Source organism: Molothrus ater, chromosome 9 (genome assembly GCF_012460135.2).
Source record: "Molothrus ater isolate BHLD 08-10-18 breed brown headed cowbird chromosome 9, BPBGC_Mater_1.1, whole genome shotgun sequence".
Lineage (NCBI taxonomy): Eukaryota > Metazoa > Chordata > Aves > Passeriformes > Icteridae > Molothrus > Molothrus ater.
The window spans coordinates 7,342,705-7,359,690 of record NC_050486.2 but is presented as its reverse complement, the minus strand read 5'-3'; the positions used below and the strand labels follow the sequence as shown (position 1 = coordinate 7,359,690).

Here is a 16,986-nt window from a genome sequence, read left to right as displayed (position 1 = left end):
TGTGCGGAATGAGCACTCCCGGTATCCCGGGGTCCGTGTGCGGGATGAGCGGTGCCGGTACCCCGGGATTTGTGTTCGGGATGAGCACTCCCGGTACCCCGGGATCTGTGTTCGGGATGAGCACTCCCGGTACCCCGGGGTCCGTGTGCGGGATGAGCGGTGCCGGTACCCCGGGATCTGTGTGCGGGATGAGCGGTGCCGGTACTCCGCAGCCGGTGGGGACCCGGCGGGCGGGCGGGCGGCTCCTCCCCGCGGTGACGGCCCCGCTCCGCCCCGCCCCGCCCCGCCCGCTCCCCGAGAGGCCGCTCGGCTCGGCTCGGCTCGGCTCGGCTCCGCTCCCCGCCGCCGCCGCACAGCGCCCGGGAGCCGCAGCCGCCCGCCGCCCGCTCCGGCCCGGGGGAGCCGCTCCGAGCGCGGCTGCCGAGGTGAGCGCCCGGGACCGGGGCAGCGCGGGTCAGGGGCCGGGTGGAGCCCCCAATCCTCCGCTCCCCTTTTCCATTCCCTTATTTCTCTTATCCCGACCCCCCTGGCCGCCGCCTCCGGGCGATGTTTTATTCATGGCCCGGCGGGCTTTGTGCGGAGCGGGCTCGCCGGGAGCGCCGGACCCGCGGCCGCGGCGGGGAAATGGCTGCGGGTGGGCGGCTCGGAGCCCCCCCGGCGCTGCCGGGCCGGGGCCATCGCCACCGCGGGGCTCGGCTGCGGCTCCACGGCCGGGGCGGGAGCGAGCCCTGCGAGCCGCTCTCCGGCGGGTTTGTACGTATAGCTGTGTGTCGATATCTGTGTCTATTTACGTTCTTTTTCGATGCTCGGCAGCAGAGTATTGCAACACCGAGCGCACCGTGCGCCGGGCGGCACTTACACCATCGCCGAGTTAACTGTAGATGTCAGACTGTGCTTGCTCTGGGGTGATGTCAGATTGGTAATAACGCGCAGAAATGGGGATTCGGTGCGGGCAGAGCGTGATGGAGACGGCACGGACCCAGCTGGCGCGGACAGAGCCGGCGGAGCCGCTCCGCTCCCGGCGCAGGGCCTGCTGCGGGGCCAGTGCCCCGGGGTGCGCGGGCGGAGCGTGGGGGCACGGCGATAATTGGCAATTATTTGTGGGTAGCTGCGGACTCGGAGGAGCAGATATTTATGCCTGGAGCGGAGATACTTGGCTGGTTTTGCCTTACGAAGGTATTCAGGCGTGTTTTGGTTAGAGAATCCGCTGATGCCTGTCTTGTCTGCCAGTCGTGCCATAAGGAAACCTCCTTGGCTATCATCAGTCCAGAGGAAGAATTCTGTTGTGTGCTGTGGAGAGCTGGCTGTGATCAATCAAGGCAGTGTAATGTTAGCTCCTGATACCGCCTCTTGATTTCTCCCAAGCTGATCATGGACCAGTGAACTAAAGCTGAGAGATGCTGAAACACATCCCTTGCCTTATTCAGTTCCCCATTCGCCTGCCCTTCACTTTCCCTACACCCTGGTTGGTTGGATTTCCATGGAAAGATTCTGATTCTGGGCCTGTTCAAAGAAATCCGTGTGTTTTGATTTTACTTGTCTAACTTGCTGTTTAATAATAGCTGTGAGGCTGAAGATTCCTGTGCCCAGGGGCTGTGGGGGTATTTGCCCTTCCGCACAAGTGAAGTTAACCGATACTGCTTGATGCTGTTTAACCTTGTATTATCTTAGGTGTCATATGATGAGGCAGCTTGATTTGTTTAAGGCTTTGTGATGATGCAATGCAATAATAATTATAAATCTTCTCATTGTCTGAAGAATCTTTAAATACTACTCTGTCTTGGGAGACATGTGTGTTTATTCCCAAGAGGCATGGGCATGGATGAGCAGATGATATTAATCACGTTCATTTTGGGGTGGGAGCAGTTTGGCACAGGTGCTTTAAGTTGTAATTTATGGGTGTGATGTCATGTGCTAGATAAGCTTTCATAGGATCTGCCGTGTAAATTACAGCCTTTGTTTATATACGTGCAATTTCACGTTTTGGAAATCCACGCTGTATGGTTTGCTCGCGAGCCTGCGCCGAGCTGTGAGTGAGCTCCAGCAGAATGTGCTTCAGTTGCGCAGTGGAGCTCAGGGCTTGGGAACATCTTGCTTTGCCTTGTGTTCCCAGCCTGCTCCAGGTGTGAATGTGCCCCGTAGCATCTGCGTGCTGCCACGTGTCTGGTGGTTGGCTGTGAAAGCAGTGGCCAGGTACTTGGTTTGTTTTCTTCTTTCTCCACGATCTGGTCTGTTCCATGTTTTAGAAGAAGCGGGGTGCTGAAATGACCGATTTCAACTAATGTGTGCTGGAGAGAGCAGCTTGGTTATTTCAGGCTGCTGTGGTTTGTTATGCAATCAGATTAACAAAGGTTGAAATGATCATTCAGCCTTGGGTAAACACGATCTATAGAACAGCGTGGATTAGGGCAGCTGTTTACATCGGGCAGATCTGCTGCACTTGGCGTGTTGCAAATACTGGGTGGAAACACAATGAGTGGACACAGTAATGTACTAAACAAATTTTCAGCAATCTCTTTGGGATTATGATGTACTTACTATCGATTGTCAGTGCTCCAGGAGCTTCTGCAGCGCCTTAGGTGCTGCCTGCACGCATGGGCAAACTTACTTTTGGCTTCATTTAGTTGACAACCCAAGGCCTCGTGGCAAGTCTTTGTGCACAGCTGCTGGTGCCTGGGGTGCTGTGCAGTCTCTGGGCTACTGCAGTCCAGGGCTTGGGTCAAGCAAGATGACCGATACTCAACTGGAAGCTTCCTGAACTAAACAAAAAATACAATTCCAGCCGTGTTTGCTGAAGCTGGCAGCCCCTCAACTGGTCCATTATTAGTTGGCTGTTCCTTTCGCTGTTGTGGCGGTGGCATTGCTGCAGGAGAGGTTCTCAGGGCTTGTCTCTCTGAATCTGCTCAGCGAGCAGGCAATGATACGCAGGCATTGCCACCGTGCTGGAGGTGACAGGAGCTGAGAGGGGAAGGGGCAGGCTGGGATGTGGGGGAAATACCTGGAACGTGGGGAGGAGAGGGAGGTGTTGGTCAGCATGGACCTCTCTGTAGGTGTGTGCTGGGACCCCCGTCTGCAGCTGCACTGCGGTGGGCTCGCCTGGGCTCTGCTGCTCCAGGAGGGCAACTTCTAACCCAGAGCCCTGTCTAAAGTCTGCTCAGGACTGGATCAATACTCCAGTTAAATCCCTCAGCACTGGCATCTCTTCACTCCAGAATTACCTTCCTTTGAAGCAAGCAAGTGGGGAACTTGTTCTGAAAATACAGGGTGTGATGGCATCAAATGTTTGGGGTAAAGGAGGAGTAAGCAACTCCTGCAGTCAGTTTTCCAGAGGCCTTTGTGTTGGTGTGGAGCCTGAGCCTTCCAATCTTCCTCTCATTCAGGGAAAGGTAAGGGACCCTCGAGGATGCTGCTTTTCCATCCTCTAGCAGGGGATGGAACAGGGCTGCATTTTGAATACATGCCCAGAAATACTCTGAAAAGAGTTTATTATTGTTGTTGTTGTTGTTATTTATTTCCTTGCTGCCTGTGTTTAATTCTATATAACCAGGTATGTAATTGCAAAGGGATTTCACAGGCACTTGTGAATGTCTGTCACTGTGCTGCTGGCTACTCTGTGTGCTGTATAACATTGTGATAAATATACCCAGGCACATTTTGGGTACACTGAATCTAAAGAGGTACTTCAGGGAATAGGTAATGATATTAAGGCTGTGTTGTAGGATGTTTGGAGGAGGCAGTGTGGAATGTGATATCAGTCAGTCATGTTAAGGCTATTTCTTTTACTGGTACAAGTTTACTTCAGCTCTGATTTATTAACAGGTTGCTCTCTTGTCATCTTCAATCTTGTGAATGAAGTAAGAGCAGTTATTCTCTGTCAGACTAGAGGTCTGTCTGGCTTGGTAGCTCTTCTGATGGGACCACTCCCAGGTGCATAGAAAAACTGCAACAGTGAAGTTCTCCTCCTGCTAAACCCTTGCAGCAGTCAACACCCTAGGAAACCTTTGGGCTGGCAGCTCCAGGGAGGAATTAAACTGTGTTTAATAGCTGCTGATGGATTGTCTTCTCTAAAAAAATGTCCTAATTAGTTTTGAAAAACTTCATGGCATTAGTGTTCGCAGCCTCCTCTGCTGGTGAACTTCTGGTCCAGTCTGAAAAGGATTTTTTATTTTCATTTTACAGTTTGATCTGAATTCTAGAAGAATATATATCTTTTTAGATTTTCATACAGAAATTAACTCTATGTGGGGGGATGTAAGTGATCTTAGAAGGTAAATGAAGATAACTGCTTTATATTTGCAGTGAGGTATAATCCCAGCCCTGTTTGCAGTCACATTTCAGGCATAGGTACCATTATGGCTGTCATATTTAGGTGACTGCATGCAAAAAATGTTCAAATACAAGAAGTGATTTCTGCAGCTGTGCATCCTTGACATAGATTGGGGTGAGTCCTGACTCAGAAATCCTCAGATGACAAAAGAGTTGCTGCAAGCCAAGGAGCAATTTCTGCAACATTGTTGGAAGATTTACCAAAGTAAATCTTAGTAAGGGATCTGGTGCAACGTTTTAGGGCATGCGTAAGAATGCAGAGAACAGAATTTAAAAGTTGTATTAAAGAGCTTAAAGTAATACAGATTCCAGTAAGTGCTGCATGATGCAGAAAAAGCAGTAACTCAGTCCCTGAACTGTTCTATAGGTTGGCTTCCACCACACCATCCTCTACCATTTCAAGAATAGATGGGTGGTAACAAAGTTGTGGTTTAAATTCCATTTTTTCTTTGTGTGGCAGGGAAGCAGGATCCTTTGGCTGTGAATTGACCTACAGTATTTATTTTTGTGCTGGTGGTTCAGGAGTCTGTCTGGGTTACAGGAGCCCTCTGGGTCACAGACTTCTGGATATTGGTGGTAAAGTTGTGTTTGGTTTATTAAAATAAGCTCTTCAAAGGTTGGTAATTTATTCAGAATCATACAATCAAAGAGTATCCTGAGCTGAAAGGGACCCATCAGGAGCATGGAGTCCAACCCTATTCCTGCACAGATACCCTCCAGTCCCACCCTGGATCCCTGGGAGCATTGTTCAAACACTCCTGGAGCCCTGGCAGCCTTGGGGCTGTGCCCATTCCCTGGGAAGCTTGGGCAGTGCCCTTATTGTGGTGGTTTCTGAAATCCTGTTGATAAAAAAGGGTAGAATTTTCATGTTTCTAAAGCAAATAGAAATTCTTGATCTTGTCATTTCTACTACTTTTCTACCCTTAAGTCTGTACACTTATGATTAAAGTGGGTGGAATTTCAGCCTGATGGTTTATGGGTGGGATAATAGTAGAGACTGACCAGACAAATGTTTTGTTTTAAAAATAGAGAGGCTTACATAATGATGCTATACACAACAACAGTATATGGATATGGATAAGATCTCTGGAGCAGTGTTAATCCAACAGCATCCCTTGCCTACATGTCTGCTGTTGCTTGCTTCAAAGGAAGGCAATTCTGGAGAGAAGAGATGCCAGTGCAAAGTGATTTAACTGCAGTATTGATCCAGTCCTGAGCAGACTTCAGGCAGAGCTCTGGGTTAGGAGTTTGGAGAAACAGGTTTTTAAACCATTGTGAGCTCCTAATGTGTTACCTGAATGAGAGAAAACGATTCTTCCTCTTTTCTTTTTTGTGGAACCCTGTCTGTCTCTTGATGTTTTGAGTTGTTTACAGAGATTCATGTCTTAATGTGTGGCATGTGCTTAGGAAATTTGAGGCCCCGTTTTGGAGAATAAAAAAAAAAAACCAAAGCAGTGAACATGTCTGAAAGCATCAGGATGGGTTTAGAGGCCTTCCTCTTGCTATGAAAATAGCCTCAGTTTCTTTTCCTTCTGTCTCTGTATCTCTAAGAGAAAAGCACGGGCTTTATCTGTCAAGTTTGGAAAAAGATAAAGAGCAAGTTCACTTGAAATATGTATTTAATAGGGAAAATTTCCCAGGATCTATATATACAGGTGGGCATTTTCCCAAAAGTATGTTAGGTGTTGAGGCCATAAAAATGTTGCTGCTAACCAAAATTCTAGCCCTGAATGTATCTATAAATACCATAGCCTCACCCCTTTGGCTCTGTGAAATTATATGTAGCTGGAATAATTTCATACATCAGGACATAAAAGGACTTTGGTGAACTTGTGCTTTTATAATAAACAAGGAAAAGTTTATCTAGGTTGCCCAGTTGATTCACACAAAGACAGCTCTTTACTTGAGGAGGGGGAGGTACTTACCTCTTAGACTTTCCTCCTTAGGATTTTTATCTCATCCTGTCCCAAGTTTTTATTAATAAAAGCAGAACAACTGAAATGTTTATGCATTTAGACAGACAGAGCTCTGCGTTTCGGAGTCGTGGCTAATTAGATTTGTGGAGCCTGTGTGGTTTTGGATATTGGGCAGGGAGGTTGTTTTTGCAGGAGGACACAGAGGAAGGAACATGTTGTTTGTATTCCCTTTCTTACAGTGGCAGCAGTGCTTTCCATGCCCTGTGCATGTTCATGATGTCGGTGTGCTGCTCCTGGGGAAGCAGGCTTGTTGAAGTTCACGTCTGTGTTTGAAGAATTCCTTTTAAATTGCTATTCAGTAAAGCTCTGAGTAGCAGACATTTGCACTTCTCCAGTGGAAAACAGTCTGAGGGAAGAATCGGCTGGTAAACCAAAACAAATGCTGTCTTTCTAAAGGCTGGCAATGGGCTGTAAACCCATTCTGCTTCAACTTTCAGGGATGACTAAGATGTTTCTCTGCTCTGGCAATATCCACTTGGGATCCTGCTGCTTCATTTCATCTACAGGCCTGCTCACCCCAGCTGCACCTTGAAGGGAGCACGGCTGACATGCAGTAAATGCACCGAGAGGCTGACGTGCAGTAAATGCACTGCCTGGCTGACTGCAGCGAATGCACGGACAGTGTGCAGGAGCTGCTCTTTTGTTAGTGGTGCCTGTGCCCAGCTCCAGGGCGTTCTCTGAGCTGGGCTGTTTCAGGTTGTGGTCTGAGCTGCTGAGCATGGCCAGCCATGTGATGCTGAAGGACAGGCTGCTGCTCCTCTCCTCCCAGTGCAGCCTATGTGCGTGCAGTAGCTGTGGTCTGGTGGATGCCCAGGGGCTCAGCTTTCCCTTCTGAGCCTTTATTTTTTGCAGGAATCTGAAATAGCAGAGCTGAAGCTGCTGAATAAGCCAGACTGAATCCAGGGGAGCAGATCTGGCTCTCCCCTTCGTCTGCCACAGAAATGTGGAGAGGAGAAACTCCTGCTAGTACTTCAGGGAATTGTTTGATTAGTGGGTGAAGGGAAAGCCAGCCAGGGTTTTCTAATCCCATCTCTATTCTTTTTACCACTCGAAGCTCTAATGGATATAATTGTTTTTTCTTGTGATTTATGTTTTTAAATTACTCCCTAGTTTTCAGGTGTGGGAGTCTATCAGCCAGGGCTGCTGAAATTAAAATCAAAACCTCGTGATGAACAAGCTCCTGAGATGATCTCTGTTTAATAGTAAGAGGGAGCCGTATTCTTTCTGCTTTAGTCATGTTGGATAAGGTGTATCTTTGAGATTAGAAAGTCCTCATGGGAGGAGGGGAGTGCTTCCTTCTTTTGTCTCCAGCATTGCAGCAGAGATGCTAATTAAGTACCAAACAAATTGGATTTGGGCAAGTTTGCCTTTGCTATGGCAGTGAAAATGTTTTGTTTGGGAGAGCTGTGCAAATTACACGGGCAGGCATTCACACAGAGCTAAATCAGCCCCTGGCTGCCCCAAATCTTACAGAAACATGCCAGAGGAGCTTTGGGGATGGCAGGAGTCAGTGAGCATGTTCTGGAGCAGATTGCGTAGGGGCACAGCCCCGAGCAAAGACGTCACAGCAAGGAGTGACTGTGCTGCCAGCACAGAGAGCCTCTGTCAGCGGGACAGGCAGCTCCAAATGTGGGGCTGCTCTGCTGCTCTTCCCCAACAACAGGGCTCTGAGCTGGGTTTTCCTGGAACTACCATTCTGAGCTGTTTTCTGAAAAATCAGACATTAAAACATGGAATAAGAGACCTCAGGCTCAGTAACGACGTTTAGGAGAATAAGAAACGCTCAGCCTTGTGAAGCTGCATTTAGTTGTACATTTATTTGGGGATTTTTTACAAGCATAATGGAAAATTATGCACTCGACTCTTCTCAGAGTTGCCGTGGGATTCAGAGGACCTAATTTCCCTAAGACTATGAAAATCCTAGGCTTTGCCATGTAATTTTTGTTTGCCTTTACGCTTCTGTGCTAGTCTTTGAGCCTTCTTTCATCCACAGCAAATGCTTGGGTGCTGCAACAGAAATAGTTTGAAAGCCAATGATTTGAGAGAAAAAGGGCTGGAGCTTCTTAGAAGTCTGGCGACTGGATGAAGTAGGATTAACCTGGCATTAAGGCAGAAATTTGTGAGAGAAGCGTGGTCAAGTGACTGGCTGGAGAGAGGGGGGATTCATGAAGTCAAAGTCACTTCTTCAGCCAAAGGGGGGATCAGGCTGATACATTTCTGACAGGGTGTTTTGCCTGGCCTTTCCCACAGACTGGGTAGCTGTCACATACTTTCTCTGCAATTGCTTGGCATTCTGAGAGATCATGCCTTAAAAAAAGACTCTCAGAGTGAGCAGCTTTCCAGAAGGTCATTGGAAATTTAATGCTACAGTGTAATGAGGTTTGTGAGGTACCTGTAACACAAATAACATTGCTGATGAGTTGCTTTTCAATTATTAATTCTTGTACAGTAAGCTGTGGCCATTAAGATGGGTTGCCTATGCAAAGTGGTTCCATAAAATGCAAATTATTAGCTTCTATGTGGGTCAGAAAACATTGCATACTTGGTGTAGCTTGTAGTTAAATAGACTCCTTTGCTAAGCAAATAATTTAAGGACTGGTTACTCTCAGCATCGTCAAAAACATACATGAGTTCTTGCTGAGTGTAAATAAAAGGGTTTCAGCTTTGAATGATGACTGCAGGATTTGGCTTACAAGTTATTTTTGGGCCATGGGCACAGCCCAAAGCCGGGGGACATATGTGGCTCTGCTCCTGGAATGGCGTCAGGATGGAGGATGACTAAGTCACCCCTGCAACTTCCTGCTTGCTCCAGAAAGGTGGTGATTTATTGCAGCTCTGTGTCAGCAGTAAATCGCTGTCCACCCGCGCTGATTCAGCCACCCAACTTAGCTGGGAGTTAGGGCTGTGCCCCGGCTTCTTCCACCCAGCAGCTGCCGGGTGGGGACGTGGCCATCGCCCTTCCTGCCCCGTGTCCGTCAGGGCCAGCCAGGCCGACTCCTGTCCTGGTGCAGACGTGGGATTGGGATGGTGTTCCTGCCCAGTCAGGGAAGACTGGCTGGGCAAAGCTCATGGCCTTGGGTTTCTGAAGGTGCTGAGACTGAAGCAATAGCAAATGTGGCTCCTTCCCACCCAGCAGATGCTGGGCTGGGGACAAGGCCATTGCCCTTCCTGCCCCATGTCCATCAGGGCCAAGCAGGCTCTGACTCCCATCCTCCTGCAAATGCGGGATGGCGTTCCTGCCGTAGGTCAGGGAAGATTGGCTGGGCAGAGCCTCAGGGCTTTGGGCTTCTGAAGGTGCTGAGGTTGAAGCAGTAGCAAATGTGGTTCCTTCATGGCTCCTTCCCATCCAGCAGCTGCTGGGCTGGGGACAGGGCCACCGCCCTTCCTGGCCGGTGTCCGTCAGGGCCAGCTAGGCCCTGACTCCTGTCCTGGTGCAAATGCGGGATTGGGATGGTGTTCCTGCCAGTCAGGGAAGACTGGCTGGGCAAAGCCTGGGGGCTTTGGGCTTCTGAAGGTGCTGAGGTTGAAGCAGCAGCAAATGTGGCTCCCTCCTGGCTCCTTTCATCCAGCAGCTGCCAGGGTGGGGATGGAGCCGTCGCCCTTCCTGGCCTGGTGTCCGTCAGGGCCAGCTAGGCCCTGACTCCTGTCCTGGTGCAAATGCGGGATTAAGATGGTGTTTCAGCCCAGTCAGGGAAGACTGGCTGGGCAAAGCCTCAGGGCTTTGGGCTTCTGAAGGTGCTGAGGTTGAAGCAACAGCAAATGTGGCAGAATCAGCACATAGCGATGTTGCTGCTTGGGGAAAAATTGGTCCAAACCCTTCCAGGCCCTGCCCAGATTTTCCTTTGTAGGCAGAACAGGTTGGGCAGCAGCACAGGGCTAGGGAGGCTACACAAAACAAGGGGGAGTTCACTGAAGATGGTCATTAGGTTAGGTGTATCATGTTGAAGGTGCTCCTGTTTTTCTGGGGTTTACAATGCCTCCAGTGCATGAGGATAGATTTCTTTGCTCCTGTTGTGATGAGTAAGCCAAGTAGTTGTTTTACTGCTGCCTTTTCCCTCCTACCTGCCCTCCCAAAGAAAGCCCAAGGTGCAAACCCCCACCAGTCTAAAGACCTGTCTTTGAAATAAACCACTTCATTTCAGATACAGGAATGATCTGGCTGTGATGGAGACTGATGGCAATGCCTCCTCTCCTCTCTTCCACCCTGCTCTCCCAAGAGCTGCTGCTATCCTGGGAAAGCACATGAAGAACCCACTTGCTTGCTCTTGTCGTCACAGCCCTTATCTCTTTAGTGGAGTGTAAATAACCAGGATAATTGTTGTGTTCCTGTATGTTTTATGCCCTAAACCAAATGCAGAAGAAACAACTCTTTTCTGGGGCGTTTTTGCACCATCCTGTGCTTTGAAAAGGCACAAACAGGCTGTTGTTTGTCACAATCAGTATCAGCTGCTTCTTGAGGTGTCTCTGGCCAAGCAGGAGACAAGTTTTGATGCAGTCCTGGGCAGAAGCAGAGGTGGGAGGGAAGATCCCAGGTGAATTAGCCATGCCATAAAGATAAGGAAATTATCCTCCAAAATCTGTGAGCTTTGCTAGTGTGTGGGGTCAGCTCTGCTTTTGATCTTGGTTGTGACTGAATATCCTCAGGAATAAAACTGCAAGTAAGAGTGGAGGCAGCTCTGGATTTGTTTCATGGTTGCTACCTGGTGAATGGTGCTGTCTGGTTTTCTGATGGATTATTTTAATTGGTAATCTCTCTGCTTTCTTAAGTGTTCAATTTCCCATTCTTCTTTTCCTCATCTATAATTTTCCATTCCTTACCTGCTACCATCTCCCCTGACATGTCATGAACATGCCTGAATTTTTGTGTTGAAATGGTTTTATTGCTTTCGAAGTACTAAGTGTGACTCGGTGTAAAAATGAAAGTAGCATGTGAGCTTCAGCCTGCTGCTTCAGTGCCAGTGAAACCAAACTCTGTGAGCTAGCATCCATATCCATAAGGTTTTTTCCAAGTGCAGACTGAGCTGTGGTGCTGACTGTGGGAATGCTGACCAATGTTGAGGGAGAAGAGCCCCAGCACTGGAGGAGTGCAGGGGCCTTTCTGTATCATCAGACTGCAGGACTGGTTTTGGGCCTTGATTTAAATGGCAGAGGAGTGATGGAAAGCAGAATATGGCAATGACTTTGGCCCTTAAGGTAGAGTATGCCTGTTGGTGATAGGGGTTGGAAGCTGTCTCCAGTCTCCTGTTCCTCATCCCTACCTGGCCATTAGCCACCAGGCTGAGTAGGTTGAAGGACTCAAGGAGCTCTAGGACTAAGTTTAAAACTGATGGAAATTACAGTGGGCTCAGGGGCAGTGCTTTAGACCTTCAGTTGTTTATGATTTCCTGGAAATGTAGGAGTGCTGTGTGCATCTGTCTTTGGCAGTTCCCCTGCTTTCTCGCCTGTTTGCTGCTTTGTTTTAGGGAATAGTGGGGGAAAAGAGAACAAGGATGCACTGGTAAAACAGCTTCAAAGCCTGTGATAAGGAGGAGAACATATATGTGCTTCCAGATATTGCTGGAATAGGATGGGATAGGAAAGGTGCCCTGGGATGGGAGTTGGGAGACCACAGCTCATTTTCCCAGGGGGCTGTGGAGCTGCTGTGGTGGGAGTTGCCCAGCCAGGCTCTCTGCAGCCACAACAGTGTCTTTGTGGTAAGGCTCTGAGCTTGTTCTGTGCTTTGCTATCACAAAAATAAAAACTGGCTCTTTTTCTTGCTTTTGAAGCATTTTTGTTTGGTTTTTTTTTGATCCAGAGTGAAATCTGAATTATTTTTCAAAATCCTTTGATCAACTTCAACCTCAGTATCTTAATTCTGTTCTCATAGTACATTTGCTTGTCAAATACTATTTTTAAGGTCAGAATTATGACAGAGAGTATTTCCTCTTGCTGTGTATGACAAGTACTAATGCTCAGAGTGCAGTCCTGGGGCCAGGGTGTGCATCCCTATTTCCTGATGTTTTCTGAAGCTTCACCTGCCTCCGCAGGGCGAAGGCAGTGCTGATGGGCTGCAGGGTTGCATTGCTAATAACTGTAAACAGCAATTCTGACTCATTGGTCCTGGAAGACAGAAGTACAGTCATAGATTGTGGCTATGGTAATTTGTTTACAAATAGGAAAATTTATATAGATGAGATTTAGCACATGTCTTTCTGGTTGCCCTTTTTAGAAGGTGTATGGCTCCCCTGCACATGTGGTGTTTGGTTGTCCCCCAACTTCAGCTCCCACCACCCTTCTGCAGTCTCTACCTACCTCATACAGACTGGGGTCTTTAGGTACCTTGGGCTTAGGATGCATTAAAAATCAATTTCTAGGAAGAAGTTCAGGGTAATGGTTGGCCACCATGATACCCAGCAAAGGAGATTTTACAGATGTTCATAGCATGGCCTGGGTTGGAAGGCACCTTGAAGATTGTATCATTCCAACCCTTGGAATGGCTGGGACACCTTCTGCTAGACCAGGTTGCTCCATGCCTCATCCAGCCTGGCCTTGGGTATTTCATTTTGGCTGACTCTTCATTTTAGGGTAAAGGCAGAGCCTGAGCATGTTGTGTTTGGGTTGTCACCATCCAGAGCTGGTGTCAGTAACCAGAAAAATGACATGGAGAGTGGGAGTATAATGTTCATAAATGTAATGAACAAGGAGGTGGCAAGGTGGAGTGCTGAGATGGAATGTGAAGAGCTAAACAGCTGATGGCATGAGGCTGGAAACGTGAGCAGGAGAAACTGAGGCACGGCCTAGCAAAACCAGAAGGAGGCACTTGGTGTTGGAAAGGACGTTGTGTAAGGGCACACGTGTGCTTGGCATTGCTGTCTCAAGGTGTGTGGTCAGGGGCAGAAATGATCAAATGCTTCTTTCTCCCATCCTTCATATGGTGTGTGCTATGAATAAAAGCTATCTGAGTGAATGCTCAGGGCCAGAGCTGATTTCTGTGGGCTGCCATGGCTTTGTGTTGCTGTTCTTCATTGTGCACCCTTCTCTTCTAATGGGTGATGTGGATTTGGGCTGGATCCAGACAGAAAACTTGTCACTGAAATCATACTGAACAGCACTGCTAGGTATGGGCAAGGCAGAAGAGGAAAGATTCAGTCAGGGTTTTTCTTCTATTCTGAAATACTGAAGATCAGCGAAAAAGCTTGTAAATATTCCAGTTGTGAACTGCAGTGATTCTGCTTAATGTGCTTTACTGATCTTCCTGTCATCTCTTCCATAGGGAAATGTTAATATTCCACTTAGGAGCTGTATTTCTTTTGATCTCTGGCTGCACCCCTTGTTTGTTCCCTAAACCTTCTCTCTTTCTACCACAAACCACTTAGATAACTGGTGTTACAGCAAAATAATCACCACTTGTGTTAGTTCCCTGATTCTCAGTGGTGCTGCTTTGTATTTTGGGATTTGATTGCAAGACAGACAAGTAGATAAGTAAGTAAAAGGCAAAGCAACAGCAACAAGAAGAAAAAGAAACTGCATTTGATTAAAATCCATTTTACTCTGGTACCTTAACTGTAGCTAATTGAGTGTGTGCTTTTTGGGGAGAAATGAGGGTATAGGTGAAATTTAATGGATGAGCCTTCACTTGTTAAACTTGGGATGGGGTTGATGGAAGAAATCAGTCTCATTGTGGGCACACTGTTGGGAAAGAGGGAGCACTAGCTGGCTGTGGGAATACAGAGATTTGTGATTCCAGTAGCTTTGCCTGGTTAAAGGCCCTGCTCTGTAGATGGAGGCTTGTTGGTATTTCTGTTTTATGTCCCCACCCGTGCTGTGTGGTGTTGCAGTGACCTGCAAAAGCCAGAGCAGCACCAATTCTCGTGCAGTTTCATGTTGCCACTTGTGCTGGCACACAGGATGTTTGACAGGAGAGGTCCTGGCAGGACACCAAGGAACAAGAGCTGGCTTGTCAGCAGAGGTAAGGGAGGGAGGGCACAGAGGTAAGGGAGGTGCAGCAGGGCCTCGTGTCCAGGACAAAGAGCTCCAGTGCTGGTTTTGGGCAGGGAGCCTTGTGTGTGTGTGCTATCTGCAAAGTCTTAGGCAATGTAAAGTTGTTCCATGGGGGTCTTCTTTATTGGTTTAAAACTTTAAGGTGTTTCTAAACAGCTCTTAAGAAATTCCTTGGTTAATTTTTCTCCCAAGTCAAAAAGCTGTTCTTCTGGAGTTTCCTCTCTCCAGCACTGGCACCATTTCCCATTTCCTCTTCTTAAATTTCCCGTCACCACATTACCAGTTGTGTTATGTTGGTGCAAGGAAACCCCAGATTAGATCAGGCGTTGTTCTGGGAAGTGCAGTCATTCCTTTCAGCAAGGAGTTTGGTTTTCCAAAGCTCACAAGGTGGGGAAGAGGGAAGGAACCAGGAAATGGACAGGAGAGCCCAACAGATGTGATGGTCAGTCCGTGTTGACTTGCTGCTTTGCACTTCCTACAATTTTAGTTACTCTTTGAGGAGAGAAGAGTTTCCCCTGTACTTGAGTTGGGGTAGGAGGGAGTATTACTACCTGAAGGTTTTTGTATTCTACACCCCATTTCCCATGTATCTGCTTTTGGTTTCCCTTGGGTGCAGGATGAAATGGACTTTACAGACTGGATGTAGTTGTTGGGAATAAATGCATTGTCAAAGTCTTGGATGAGCTTGTGGGGTCTTTGTAGGAAGGCTGGGGGGATTGGGGGATTCCACTGAAGACTTCCTAAAGAAGGAGTTGCTTCTTTCTTTCTTTCTCTACATCCCCAGCTGTTTTTGGGATAACAACAGTTTGAGAAAGCAAAGGAATATAATGAAAGTTTGCCATCAAATTTGAAAATGAAAAAGGCCTGTTCCTAAGAGCAGAGGGATGGAAAGGTGGAACTTTCTTTTGCTTCTGCTGTGCTACTTGCCCTTTGCTTTCCTGTCATGAAATGGTGTCAAAATGCCAACCAGCTCTGCTCAGCACAGGGGAATGAAGGTGTAAAGGGCATTCCCCATTGATGAAAAGGAGCAGCTGTTCTGTTGGGTTTGGAGTGGGGCGGGGGGGGTGTTTGCCTGTCTTTAATTTGTTTTACATTGTTTTCTCATCTTCCTCTCCCATGACTGCTGAAGGAAGTGCTGGTATTCCTGCAGTCTCTGAGGAATGATGGATTATCATCTGTTAAGGGACTGACAGTCCAATCCAAGTGGTGAATTTTGAGCACACTGTGAGTGCACTTGTTCCTTGTGTGCTGTTACTCAGTGTCTGTGGTATATGAATGTTTGCTAGTGACAAAACTCACTTTCATATTTATAGACTTAATGATTTGTTTAACTCCCTTAATTTAGTCTCTTTGAAGCCAGCAGAAAAATTTATTTACTTTCAGAGTTGGTCACTTCTTTTAAGATCGCATTTTTCCTCATGTTTTCATGTCTACACAACTATGCACAGCCAATCAGAATGTTTTTAGTCCTACTATAATTTGTATGGTAAATAAGCAGCTTATTCTATTCTCCATCAGATTCCAGTATAAAATGACTGAAGTGCTTGGGCAGTGACCCTGGGAACAAAGGGTTTGCCACGTCCAGTCTCCTGAAGTGCCTCTGTGCAGATGTGGGAGCAGGGATGGTAGGAATGCAACTGTTCCTCCAGAGCAACTCTAATAAAAGGTGAAAGTGTCCCTAACTGAAGGTATATTCATAACATTGATAATAATAATCTATATTGTAGCTTTTAAGTATAGTTTTGGAGTCATTAAAGTTTAAAAAGATCTCTAAGATCGAGTCCTGCTGTTCCCCCAGCACTAACCCATGTCCCCAAGGGCCACATCTACATGTCTTGTGAATGCCCCCAGGGATGGTGACTCCATCCCTGCCCTGGGCAGCCTGTTCCAGGGCCTGATTGCCCTTTGAATGAAGAAATTTTCCCTGATATTCAATCCAGTATTCCCAATCTAAGCCTTCCCTGGCACAGCTTGAGGCCATTCCCTCTTGTCTCATCTCTGTTCCCTGGGATCAGAGCCCGACCTGTGAGGGAGCTGTGCAGAGCCAGAGGGTAATAGGGATAAATAAGAAAGTAATAGGGATAAATAACAAGGTAATAGGGATAAATAAGTAGCAGGAGACATGCAGAGACAATGGGGCAGATTGCAGCATAGGACAGCTGTCCAGGTAAGCACCCAGTGTCCCCTGATGACCCTGAGATTAGCGTTGGTGACAGACAGGGGCATTATCTGTGATTCTGGATTGGGTACCTTCTGCGTGTTCTGAGTTAATTAGTGATCTGTGTGCAGATTGGATTGGGTGGCAGTAATTAGTGTGGTGCCTGTGCCCAAGGAGAATGTACAGGTCTGTCAGGATTTTGGGAGGGTGGATATTGTGCAGACAGACCATGGCAGCAGGAAGCTCTGGGTTTAGGTCGAGTTTTCTGCTGACTGCTTGGCACCAAAGCCTCACTTACCCCTGCCTTTCACTCCCCCGCCATTTTCCATGTGTTAATTGGCTTTAGCCAAAAGATGTTCCTGCTGAACTTGTTACAAGTGGAAGCCAATCTGAACCACGTTGTAGCATTGTACATATTCAGGCAATAGCAAATGTGCTGGAGCTTTGTCTGGAGGCGTGGAAATCTGTCCTGGCTGTGGGTTTGGTGTCAGCAGTCACCCTGCTCCTGGTGACTTTTCATTCTCCTTTGTCAGCTTTGGGAGGAAG

General features: G+C 47.6%; 1 protein-coding gene across 1 annotated transcript in view; it reads left to right on the top strand.

Annotated features, from left to right (window-relative positions):
- Positions 1-316: 316 nt before the first annotated feature.
- The window catches only part of C9H1orf21 (chromosome 9 C1orf21 homolog), a 103,014-nt gene continuing 86,344 nt past the window's right edge, over positions 317-16,986 (top strand). Inside the window, exon 1 of the mRNA XM_036387924.2 lies at positions 317-425. The gene's annotated coding sequence lies outside the window, so the exon portion shown is untranslated. The remainder of the gene's footprint in view (positions 426-16,986) is intronic.